The sequence below is a fragment of the Fukomys damarensis genome, unplaced genomic scaffold (assembly GCF_012274545.1).
Source record: "Fukomys damarensis isolate Sample0158 unplaced genomic scaffold, DMR_v1.0_HiC HiC_scaffold_39, whole genome shotgun sequence".
NCBI lineage: Eukaryota > Metazoa > Chordata > Mammalia > Rodentia > Bathyergidae > Fukomys > Fukomys damarensis.
This window is the reverse complement of record NW_022900951.1, coordinates 16,976,811-16,988,388: the sequence shown is the minus strand read 5'-3', so window position 1 is coordinate 16,988,388 and position 11,578 is coordinate 16,976,811.

Below are 11,578 nucleotides of genomic sequence, written 5' to 3'. Positions count from 1 at the left end.
TTTGTAGTTGCTGAAATTGTTCCTATAACTGAAATGGGCAGAAAAACTTAGAAATTTGCCTAGGGTGTAAGCATGGAGTAGAAAATGAGAAATTGACTGAATAATTTAAGTCAGTTGAGAGGAAAGACAAAGTCATTTTGTGTTTGTATTCTCTTGAGTTCAAACTGTTCAATAAACTAGTTACATACATCTTCTATACCACTCCCTCTGACCACTTACTATTGAGGTGATTTGGGGAAAATTTTAACCTCTCTACACTTAAGTTTTCTGATCTTCACAAATTAATCCTTACAAAATTGTTGGAAGATTGAGTGAGATAATGTAAGCAAGGCACTTAGCCTGATACACAGTATTTCCCCAATAAACACGGGCTAGTATTATTCTGAATTCCTATTAATAGCATCACTATTCATCTAGGTTTCAATGCAGAAATTTGATTATTTTATGTCTTCCTCAACCTTATCTATACACATGCAAGGAACTTCCCTGTTTGTTTAAACGTGCCTTCATAATTACTCTCAAAGCCATTTTCCCTTTTCCATGAGCTAGGTTTTGTAATAACCTCATCCTTGCTGTTCAGTCTACATCCAAATTCTTTCACTCCCAATTTTGTAGACTAATGTCCAAACCTTTTTCCTAAAGCACTCTTTTGATTTTGGTTTCCATTATTCAAACAATTTCTCACTTCCCTGCTGTGGAATGAAATTCAAATTCTTCATTTTAGTATTAGTAGTCCTGTATAATTTTACCATATCTTACATTTCTAATGTTTTCTACTGCTATCCTGTGTGCATTCTTTATTTCTGTTTGCCTGACTAGAAGGTACTACTCTCTGATCTGGAAAACGTCACATACTCTATTGTCTTTGTTCCTTTGATTATGGTGCTCCTGCATTCTGCATTGCCTTTTCCTTTATCTCTGCCTGTCAAGATCTAGTTATTCTTTTTGGCTTATAATACACTTCACTTGTTTTAGAGATCTTTTCCTAATTTCTGAAAGTATATGTGATATCTTTATCCTTCAAAGTGCCTCCATGAGTACCTCTTTATGGCACATGTAGTATTTTCTGTTATATTATGTTTATTAAGCTTTTTTCTTCTTTTAGATTGTGAAGCCCATGAGAGCAGAAAGGACATTTAAATCTCTGTACATTTCTACTTTTAGTCAATCAAATTTTGAAGCATCAACTTTAGTGCCTGCCATATATAGTCTAAATTGTGGTAGTAACTAAGGCGAGGGTGAATTCAGGTTACACCAAAATCTAATCTAAGGACTGTGCAGCACTTTAAAGACTTTGAAGAACACAGCATACCATATGTAAGCAAATGCGTGGATCAGCTTTTGATGAAGCTTTATTCCCAAATAATTAATTGTGCTTTGTTTGCAGTGGGTTAAAATCGTCATTTTTAAAAAGCCCAATTCTAGTGCTCACTTTGGCAGCACATATACTAAAAAGCCCATCCCCTCTTACCACCTAGAGTTCTAATATGTAATCAGAGTTTAGGTCTAGAAACACTGATATGAAATATATAGATATCGCTGATAGAGATATTCCATATTTGAAGTAAACAAAAGAGTATTCAGCAAATAATTTATTTACTTTTCTTGCATAACATTTTTCCTTGGTTTGAAAAATAAAAATGTGTCTGTATTTAGAAAGTATTATCTCTTCCACCATTCTTTACTTCCCACTGGGGAGTTTGTTTCATTTGCTTCTGGGTAATTCATACAAAAAAATATAAACATACACATTCAAAACAGACTGGTCATTTTCCTTCTCTGCTGTGATATTTTATTATCTTTTGCTTATTTTGATTGTATTGATACTTCTGAAGTATATTACTTCTTTTGGGCATTGTCCTTTTAGTACTCTTTCCTACTTTATATAGCATATTTTGGGAGTATTGTGGTGTGCAGAAGAAATTCCTCACTTCAGTTTATTGCAAATGTAAATACATTAGAACAGGGCTTTATTGAGCATCATCCTGGCATGAACTAAAGTGACCTCCTCTGTGAACGGAGTCCTGACCTGATATACTGTACATATTTTTTCATGTCTAGAACCAGGCATATCACCTTTGATGTACAGTGTTATCCTCTGTCCTCTTTCTTCATCATCAGATTTCACAAGTTTTTCAACATGCATTAACTAATGTCCCTTCACCCTTACAATCACGTATTCTGTTCTGGAGCAAATTCTAGTTATATAAATAGTATTGATCATAGTATTGGGTGAAGAGAAAAGGGGAGAGCATTATGCTGGTGATAAAGCTTGGATTACATCTATCCAATAGGCCAGACATAAAATAGAAAAGAGAATTGAGCTTTTGTATTATTTTGGAAGCATCTTGGCAGTCAGTTGAGCTTAGAATGTGGTTCTTTTAGGAGGAATTTACATGTGCCTATGTGGGCTCCAATATAAAACAGGCTGGGACTTCAGTCGTGCCAGGTTGATAAGGAAAGAGAAAGACCAAGGGAAATCATACAACTTACGTTAAAAAAAAAAGTGGCCTTCAGTAAAGACTGACAATCCAAAAGCAGTGGTCATTACTACTGAGTTGGTTGTAACATTTTGCACTATAACAAGCCTTCCTGGTTGCTCTGCTATCTACATCTTCACTTCCTCTCTAGCATAAATCTCCTGCTAGATCCTGGCTTTGTCTCATGTTTTGCTTCTCCTAATCTACCATTCCATGAGACAACCTGCTCAGTAGAACAACTAGGGGAAAGTCAAGAATGACACAACTTACTTCACTTTAGGTTTTCCCAACCTAACTCAGCAAAATTAGATTGCTCTCCACCTAAATGGGATCCTTTTTTCCTGGAAACTTCAAATGTCTCCCTTCTTACATTTCTACTGTAGCCCTAAAGTGCAGGGATGTACCTTCTCTCACTATGGATCACACAGAAATATTCTAGTTAGTACAGGTTTAGCTGCTGGGCTCAGAAAATTGTTATGATTTTAGACAGAATCAGTAAAGCATACTTTTTGAGAGGTTCATTTGAAATCAGACAAGTAATTAGAGGAAGAAGCATGTCATATGAATAACCAAGCACATTTTCCAATCTTAGTAATCAGACCAAAATTTAAAACTTTATTGCATCAAAAGATTGCATTTTAATATGATTATGTATATTCAATATAAAATGTATTTATAACTGAATCACAGCATGCCATTAAGATGCATTACAGATCTTTTTTAGGTATTTCAACATGTAACTCCACATAAGCACTTTGGAAAACTACCAAAGCTAAACACGCACTTACCCTATAATGCAGCAATTGTACTGTTTGGCATACCCATTAGAATTTTATTCAAAAATAGCCAAAGTTGGAAACAGGACAAATGCTCATCAATAGGAGATTGAATAGATAAATGATAGCATATGCACACAACGAAAAATTATATTGCAGAGAACAGAATAAGCTGCTCATGCACAAAGAACCCTACAGATATTATGTCCTACACATATTATGTTGAATGAAGGAAAACAGACGCCAAAAAAATACATATGTATGATTTCATTTTATCAAATTCAGGAAGAGGTAAACTAGCTGAGGAAGACAGGAGACAGAATATTGGTTATAAGGGGCATTATTATAGGAGTATAGACTGGGAAGAAGGAGGGAACCTCAGGGGATAATGTAAATACTGTGTATCTTGGTCTGGCTGATGATCATAAGAGGAGGAAGGAGATTGGGAGAATGCATACTTCTCCAGTAAAAATTATCAAGCTTCACAATTAAGGTTAGCACACTTTACATAGTCTGTATCTATAATAACTCAAAGAAAATTAACTCCAACATAAACTGTAATAATAGCATAGAATCAATTTTACTTACTCCATTTACATTCAAATGGCTAAAGCCAGATGTATTTCAATGTTGAAAACATCTACGTATCTAAAATGATCAGCCTTCAGAAAACCTGATTGGTTGGCATAACAAAAATGGTGATTACGTAATCATTCTTTTGTTCAAGTAGCTCAATAACTTTAAAATTGATCTCACACTTTGTCATTTTGAAACAAGGTAAGTCTAATTCATATGAGCACTTATTTAGTGGTTTTTTGAAACTGAATACATTTTAATAGAAAACAAAATACAAAATAACTTTTGAAAATAGAAATATTTAATACTTTCCCCATACATTAGGAGCACTTATTATGAATCTCAAGAGGGTTAGTTTTATGAAAAAGAAAACTTTCAGACTTAAAATCTAAACACAGACTCTTGTTTGTTTATCACCAGGCTATAATGCCTTTCAAGATTTCTTTAAGGCCCATGAAAATCCTCATGGCATTTTTGCTGTGCAGAATAATAAGATAAATACAAACAAGAGTTAACCATTTCCTAAAAGTATGATTGTGATAGTTAACTGATTATGTCAACTTGAGTAAGAAATTCCCAGCTAAATTGGATCATAGTTTTGATTGTGGTTGAGGGTATTTACTGAAGACAGAATTTGCTACCAGAGAATTGGAGACATTATTGAGACCATACCTGACTTTGTGGTTTTGGAGCCTTTGGAACTGGCTTGTGGGAAGAGTTTGGAAAGGTTTTCAGATACTGGCTGAAGAAGCAGCCCTGTAATGCCTTAAGCTGTATTTAATGAGAGATTCTGGTCAGAGCTCAGAAAACAAGAGTGTTGATAGAAATGCTGCTGGTGAAGGCCAGACTCAGGAGATTTCTGCTGGGAAGAAGGGTTGTATTAGCTGTTGGGATCCAGACAATGTGTGTTATGCTTTGGCAGAAAGTTTGTGTGCAGTTCGTGCATGTACAGAGACTTTGCCTAAAACTGAGATTAAGGGCAGCAGACTACATAATTTTGAAGAAGAAATTTCAAAACACTCTAATGTTGAGACTGTGGCATTGCTACTATTGGGGGCTTTTAGCCAGATCTATATTGACAATCAAGAGCGAAGAGCCCAGCAGAATGATTAAAATATTTGGAAGTTGGCCAGAAAAGAATCTCCAGGAAAGCTGTGGACTGCAAACAGAGCAGAGGAAAATTTTGTTGCTGAGAACAAATAGGATAATGGAAAAGATGAGAACAGCACAAGAAACAGCAGGACTCCAGCCTTTGTGGCCTCAAGTTTGAAAAGGTGAAAGAATTTGCTTTGAGAAGAGAACCCCAGAACACCATGTTCTGAGAATGGCAGTGGCCTAAGGAGTTTGTTCCTCATAATTGAGTTCAGAGTGCTCAGCAATCCAGGCACTTGACCCCTATAGCCAAGAGAGAAGTCTGGCAGAGCTTGGTGTCATCCACCTGGTGCTAGTTTTAGGTCCATGCAGAATGTGGCAGTTGTGGGGTCAGGAAGGCTTCCATTCAGATTTCAGAAGAAGGCCTTGGAGGCCAGGGAGCGTGCCCCTAATAGGGCAGTGTGTGAAGCTATAAATGCGAATCCAAAAGTTCAGTAGAGACCCCAGAAGTTTAAAGAAGCCAGAAAAATGGATCATCTCAGGAAAACTGCATGGAGTGAGGAAATCTTGCCAAAGAGAAAAGTCATAGCAGCTACAACCATCAGCAGTGCCATAGGGGTGGAGCCACCCAAATTCTTTGAAGTTCACAGCTTACTTTGGGTTACCAGGGATGCTGGACATAGATCTATGGGATGTAACATTTTCCCTGCTGCATTTTAATTTTTCATTCTTCCCATTCCTTCTATCCCCCTGTTTGTCCTTTTAGGAATGGAAATGCCTGTCTTGTACCATTGAAATTTGTAAGTGTCTAACTTTCTTTTCTTTTGTACTCATAGCTAAGAGTTTGCCTGAAGTCTCAGGAGACTTTTGACTTGGACTTTTCAGAAATGCTGAAACTGACAGGACTTTGGAAACTCTTTAGAGATGGACTAAATGCCTTTTGCATAAAGAGTTGCACATGAGTCTTTTGGGGGCCTGGGGTGGAATGTTATGGCTTGTATCTAGATGTCTCTTCAAAGCCACATGCAGTTATGGGTGGGGTTTTTCAGAGGTGGTTGGACCTACAGTGCGTGTGTGATGATAGGATTAAGGATATAATGCTTGGATTGATTCACAGTGAAATTCAGGATTAAGGGTACTCCCAACCTGAGTGAGTGTCACCGACCTTAAGGACAAGTAGCCTGTATAGAATATAAGGGACAGAAAGGAGAGCTAATGTTGTCACTTGCTGCTGGTTGCTTGCTTCCTTATTACTTTGCTGCTTTGCTGTATTCCTGACTTCTGCCACCCTGCCTTGTGAGCTACAATAAACCTTTCCTCCTTTAACTTTGGGTGTCTGGTATTTTGTCTTGGCAATGAGAAAAAGTAACTAAGAAAATGCTCTTGGGCATTGGCCTTAGTTTAGGAATATTAGTTCCAAGTATTAAATATGTCAGTATGTTTAAAGTTTAGAATAGTGCCTGGCACATAGTATGTGTTAATATATGTTAGCTCCCTTTATTATTTTAAAGGAAACAGGTGATAAATACAGAAGAAATTCTATTACTATGATACCTCATTTCCTAACATACAAGTCAACTTTTGTGACTTTTGCAAATAAGGATTAATTTTTTCCAAAAGAGCAATATTTTTTTGTGTCTAACTCCTCTTAGAAACAGAGATTCTGTGGGTATAATAATCTTAGCATGCACATGTGTGTTTCATCTGGCTGAGAAGCAAGCAGAGCTTCCCTTCCTGATCTGGAGATCTGTGAGTAAGAAATGTTTATTGTATATCACTGAATTTGAGGGTATTTTTATATAACATTATCTGTCAATATGTGTTAATGGCTAGGAAGGTTATAGCCTAGAGCAGAGGTTGGTAAACTATGACTTGTGGACCAGTTCTATCTGAATGCCTATTTGACATGGTTCATGAGCTAAGAAATATTTTTATAGTTTTAAAGTTATATATTTTTATTTCAATACAGGTAGATATTAATAAAATATTTTTAAAAGTCTTCTATGAAAAAATATAGCAAAATTTCATAACAAATTAATAAAAAATAACATTAGTTAATATACCATGTACCATAATCGTAAAAGAATGGCCAAAATGTTAAAGTATAAGTGACAGACAAAAAAGACTATTACAAAAAAGAAGCAGATAATAGCACAAAACTTTCTTTTCAGTGAGCTAAGAGGACCTAGCAGTATAAATGAAACAAATTAGCATATATATTGAAATATTTTTAAAACCATGGAATATATTATTTGGGGAATTATTAGAACTTCACCCTACTTCCTGTTTCTCTATATTTTTTTTCATGTTTTCACATTTTCCACAGTACCTATCCTATGTAAAATACAGTAAAAATTCATTGTACATAATTTATATTAAATGTTAAAGAGGGCCAGGAATTTAGCTCAGTGGTGCCACTGCCTGCCTCACAAGTGCAAGGACCCAATTTCAATCCCTGGTACCTCCAAAAAAGGAAAAGTTAAAGAGTTATTTAAAAATACCTTGCGAGGCCTACAAAACCTAAATTACTGTATTTTATAGAAAATATTTTCTGCTTTCTGGTCTAGATTAAGATGAGGTAAGAAAGGCTGGTGTGGTGGTGCAAGCCTGTAATCCTAGCACTCTGGGAGGATGAGGAAAGAGGATTGCAAGTTCAAGCCTGCCCTAATCAATTTAGTGACTTATTCCTAAAAAGGGCTGGGGATGTAGCTCAGTGTGAAAGTTGTGAGTGGTTTAAGCCTCAATGTCAAAAAAAAAAAAACCCAAAAAACAGGAAGTAAAAATTATCACTATAGCCATGAAAAAAGAAGGAGCATTCAATGGATATATCCCTGCCTGGACAATTTTAGAGAGCTGTCGCTAAACTTTGATGATATACTGCTGAGTGAACAGCAGATTGCTATACTTCTGGGCGAGCTTGACTATGTAAATGTGTAGAGGGCCAGGAGATTATAGAGGTTCCTATAACACATGGGCACAAATAACTTCTGGCCATGTACCTAGGTGGTAGGATTGTTGACAAGGATGACTAAGAGAGAGACTAGCAAATAAACACCTTATAAACTGAAAGCAATTTCTGCAGCTCTAATAATTCTTAAATTATCTGTTTGACTATATTTAGTTAAGAACAATTCCTAAGCCCTTAGTTTATTTCCTTCTTGTATATATTCATACATTTGATGTTCATTTGTTCATTAGTTCATTGGTTCTCATTGGACAGTAGGCTCCTGGAAAACATAATAAAAACATTATTCTATAGTACACTGAGCATGTGCTGGTACATGCAGCTGCTGTCATTTATTTGTTCACTGTGTGGATGCTGTTGAATAAGCAGATAAATGCAGTGAGAAGTGACACAGAGACATTAAGTAATATCACACTAGCAGAACGCCACAATAGCTGGCAACAAAAGGTAGCCACTGGCTATATCCAGATGTTTATATTAGGAGACAAAACAGTTTTCTACATACTACCATTCTGTTTGTGAATAAATCTGCTTACTGGACACAAACCATTGTACCTATGTAAACCAACATTGCTTTGCAGACAAAAATTTGAACTCAAAGCTATTTTTGGTCCTTTATTTTACCAAAATATGATGTACTATTGTGCAAGTGAGTGTTGTAAAACCAAATTATTTCTTTATTTTAAAATAATCTAATTTATTTGGCTTAGTTTTTGTGGAACTGAGGATCAAATCCAGGATGTTCAATAACATATTTTTGTTTATATAACTTTTTAAAAAGCCTGAACAGAAAATTCCTAACTGAAAAAGACATTCAGTCTTAGGATTCATATCTATACAATTGTTTAAAGCCAGAGAGAAGTTTGTCTGGCTCATAAATATACTTGAGTGCCTGTCTCTCTGCCTAGGTCTCCTATTTATTGTTATTTTATACTTCGATATAGCTTTTGTTAACATTTTGATGTTGCCAATATGGCATTTAAGACTTAAATTTGTGTTGGAATTTTTAAAATTTGGAGTTATGCACTTGCTATTTTCAATTGCATTATACTTTTATTTGTGGAAAAAACCTACAAAATAGTTATTGACTTGAAAGCAATATATTGTTCAAAGTAAGTGCTTTGTGAATGTGATAATCTCAGGGAAGAAGTACATGTTTTGTTGAGTTGAGGCTTGAGGACACTTATGAAAAGCTTTGATGCTATCCTAGGCTTAACTCTGCAGCTCTTGTCACTTCAGTCGTCATTTCACTTGTGGTTTCCTGTAAAATGTAATTCAGGTCTTTGTAAGGTAATATGAAAGATGTCATTAAAGATCCATTCAACCAAAATATCTCATCAACTGGATGCTTGAAGTGGTATTTGGGAGAAGATACAAAGCCATGTTGGAGGAATGTAGATACGCCCCAAGATACACTTCTTGGATTTTTCAATTTTGACTGGAGTTTATTTCAGGAGTTGTTGGGACTAGATATAAAAACTTAACCTTTAACTTATCCTTGGAGATGAAGAATGAGGCATTATTTGTAAGATGACTGGAGTTCTATGGAGAAAAATCACAGAGATTTCTGCTTATGGCAGAAGCGATATTCTTAACCCTGAACAACTTTGACAGAATGGAGAGTTTTCTGTACTGGAAGGATAAGGTGTAGTCTTCCCCAAATGCAAGGAAGTAGGCTTGGTAAACTTCAAAGAGTCATTTTTCTGCATCCACTGGATAAATTCTGGTAAAAACAAGATGTTTGAGTTCCATCAAAGACAATAAAATCACAGTTTTCATAACCATGCAATCACATTTTTATAATAAAACATTGACTTGATTGGCTTCCAGTCTTTTTGTGTTTTAACCCAGTTTCCCAGACACACCCTCATAATTGTACCTACCCTATCTATTCTATTCTTATGCATCCTATTTCTTTTCATTCTATTTTATCCTATTTTATTTCATGCTTCTCCACAAGTAACTGTTGAGTGTCCATTCCTTATAAAGTGTTATTGATGTTCTGAGATAGAAGATGAACTAGGCATTATAAAAAGGTAAAAAACAAGCCGGGTGTTGTGGCGCATGCCTGTAATCTCAGCACTTGGGAAGCTGAAGCAGGAGTATCACTGTGAGTTCAAAACCAGCCTAGGCTACATAGTGAGCTCCAGGTTAATCTCAAATACATAGTGAGACTCTGTCTCAAAAAAACAAAAACAACAACAACAACAACAACAACAACAACAACAAAGCATAGAATCCAACTGAGTCCAGGTCATCTCTATCGAACAAATAGCAAATCATACAAAACTACATGTAAACAAGCTTACATTTGTGAATACACCTTTACTGCCTAGCTAAGGGTCTTCTTCATAATTTTGCTCCTCTTGCTAGATTCTTCAGGTTTAGAATTATGATAAAGTAGAAAGTCCATTCTGACTTTATATCTATGCCACATTCTGAAAGGCAGCATTAATAGAAATAAAGCTGGTATTTTGACCTCTATGTTATCCATATATCTTTTCACAAAAAGGGTCAAAATTGTCAGGCATGGTGGCACGCCTATAATCCCAGCACTCGGGAGGCTGAGACAGGAGGATCACTGTGAGTTCGAGCCGCGTCTGGGCTACATTGAGTTTCAGTTTTTTTTGAGAGACAAAGAATAAATATTTCTTATGGATTACAGCATAAAGCATCAATAAACAATATGGTTGAGGTGGGGAAAAGTGAAGAGAAAAGTGAAGGGAGGAGAATGGCCAACCAGCGGGCTCATGACAGTAAAAATAAAATGGCAATGAGCTGGGATAGGAAGGAAGGAGCAGATTGTAGGGATACCTGGATAGCAAAATATCGGCAGGAATGTTTATAGTTTAGCTGCTACAGGAGAGATATAAAATTATTCAAATATAATGAGGTAAATACTATTGGGAAGATGCTTTCAAAAAATAGAAAAGGCTGGATAGATCAGTGGTTCTGCCCCCTGCCTTGCAAGCACAATGTCCTGAGTTTGATCCGCGGTACCAAAAAGAAAAGGCTAATTGCACTGGATAAAGTGTGTCAGGAGGTACAGTAGTAGGAGGATGGAATAATTTTGTTTGTTTATTTGCTCTTTAGAACAAACTTTTTATTGTAAAACAAAAAGGACATGCAAATAACCACATGTGACTCATAATTTAATGAATTATTTAAGGCAAAAATCTCTGTAATACCCACTCAGGTCAAGACACAGAACTTTACCAGCCACTGCAGAAGTCTCCATTCTGCCTTAAACCAATCAAACCCCCTTCATCCCCTCAAAAGTAAACATATCCTCTGTTTACATTAACCCCTTCCTTGTAATTGTTTATAGCCTATGTGCTCAGGTATGATTCCTGAACACCATACTTAGTCTTGCATATTTCTTTGATTTCACAAGTTATTAGACTTGGAGGGCTTTATAGAGGCAGGGCCTTCCAAAAGTAGAAGATGGTCCTGTATCAGCAGCTACCCATCCCTCTCCAGTTCAGTAACTCTTTGGGAGGCTACAAGAGATGAGACTGAAAAAGTAGGCAGCAGTGAATGTTAAGGAGTTTGCATTAGGTGCTGGAGTCAGGAGGAGGCCCCAGGAATTTGTTTCACTGTAAAAACTGATGCATTACAGCCTGGCAGATTTAGAAGCCAGAAGAATGTGTCCCCCAGGGCCAGGAACAAGCTTACTGTATGAAAGCTGA